This window comes from Sinocyclocheilus grahami, unplaced genomic scaffold (genome assembly GCF_001515645.1).
Source record: "Sinocyclocheilus grahami isolate Dianchi unplaced genomic scaffold, SAMN03320097.WGS_v1.1 scaffold190.1, whole genome shotgun sequence".
Taxonomy (NCBI): Eukaryota; Metazoa; Chordata; class Actinopteri; order Cypriniformes; family Cyprinidae; genus Sinocyclocheilus; species Sinocyclocheilus grahami.
The window spans coordinates 951,897-953,625 of record NW_015505369.1 but is presented as its reverse complement, the minus strand read 5'-3'; the positions used below and the strand labels follow the sequence as shown (position 1 = coordinate 953,625).

The following is a 1,729-nucleotide window of genomic DNA, read 5'->3' as shown; positions in this document are numbered from 1 at the left end:
AAAGAGATGAGTTTTCAGCTGTCGCTTGAAAATTGTCAGGGATTCAGCATTCCGGATAGGGGTGGGAAGATCGGTCCACCAGCCAGGAGTGGTGAACGAGAATGTTCTGGAAAGTGATTTTGAGCCTCTCTGTGATGGTACCATGAGGCTTCACTCACTAGCGGATCTCAGACTTCTGGAGGGGATGTAAATTCGTAGTAGTGAGTGGAAGTAGGCGGGTGCTGAGCCTGTGGCTGTTCTATATGCAAGCATCAATGTCTTGAACTTGATTCGAGCCGCGACCGGTAGCCAGTGCAAGGAGATAAAGAGAGGTGTAACATGGGCTCTTTTGGGCTCATTGAAGACCAGTCATGCCGCTGCATTCTGAATCATTTGTAGAGGTTTGATTATGCTTGATGGAAGTCCAGCCAGAAGAGCATTGCAGTAGTCCAGACTAGAGACGACAAGGGCCTGGACAAGAAGTTGTGCAGCATGCTCCGTTAGAAAGGGCCTGATCTTTCTGATGTTGTGCAATGCAAACCTGCATAAACATTATCCCCCGGATTCACAGGCCAGTCTCAGACTAAAATGCATGTTCAAGCTGTCTTAACTGAAAATATCTTGTACTGACACATCTTAAAATATGTCAGTGCCATTGTCGTGTCTCAAAATGCACACCAGTAAAGTTCTTAAGGGATTTTTATAAAAGTTATTTAAATATCCTCATTTAACCAAGGCCTAGTCCTGACTTAAGCTAAGCCCTGTCTGTGAAACTCTGTCTCTATGTTCAAACATGGAAGTTATACAAGAACGAAACAATGTCGTTGTTCACATCAGGCATGTACATGCATTTAAATTACTTTATGTACTAAAATGTTTATGCCACCTCACAGCAGAACTCCAGAGCAGCAGTGTGTCATGTGGGTTAACTGAGATCTGTTCTGAGGAGGATCACTTTATTGACTGGGACACTGCACAATAAAATGTAAACCCTTAAGTCAGGCGCCCTTATAAAGACTGTAACTTTAATGTTTGCTCTTCACAGAAAAGTTGTCAACGACAAGCCTGACATCACCCAAAGGCCAGCTCTTTTTACAGTAAACCAGGTACGTATAAGTGCATTCATCCCATGTTGTATTTGCCATAATTACAAGATTTCAACTTGGAAAAAGAATTCATGTCCTTGTAGAACTCATAATTACCATCTGTAATCTGGGAATTTTCTGAGAGCTTCTACTTGTACTACATGACTGTACCTGACTGCTGCAGATTAATTTAGGCATCGATAGTGTTGCCAAAGAAACGCACAGTTCCCGGTCCAAGGACATGAACAGCTCTAAGTAGAACATGGTGTGAACGCAGTATATGATCTTGAGTATTTGACAACAGCATTATCTAACTGACTTGATAATGTCTTTATCGATCTGTTTCTTCCTCTGTTAGGATGCAGCTGACAAGACAGACTCCATTAAGAATCCTCAGCGTTGATCAAGCAAGTCCACATCTAACCCAGCTAGAGTGGGAATCATCTTGGAAGAAAACTTTGTAATGGATGAACCGACCGATCTCAGACCTTCTATGAATAAAGTATAACAATGATAATAATTTGCACGGTTTGATGTAATATGAGCTAATCGATCGTTAGATTAAATCACCATTGGTAGCACGATTTATTGTAATGCTTTTTTCCTCAGTTGGTCAGAACAAAAGTGGCAGACTTGTTACTTACTTGTTCAGATGACAATATCCG

General features: G+C 41.6%; 1 protein-coding gene and 1 long non-coding RNA gene across 2 annotated transcripts in view; one reads left to right on the top strand and one right to left on the bottom strand.

The window, feature by feature from the left end:
• Window positions 1–1,491, top strand: part of LOC107594739 (uncharacterized) — a 2,786-nt gene extending 1,295 nt beyond the window's left edge. The window contains exons 2-3 of the long non-coding RNA XR_001610190.1: window positions 1,025–1,085; window positions 1,423–1,491. This is a non-coding gene — a long non-coding RNA (uncharacterized lncRNA). The remainder of the gene's footprint in view (window positions 1–1,024; window positions 1,086–1,422) is intronic.
• igf1rb (insulin-like growth factor 1b receptor) overlaps window positions 1–1,729 on the bottom strand; it is a 114,785-nt gene that overhangs the window by 59,459 nt on the left and 53,597 nt on the right. The window lies entirely within an intron of this gene.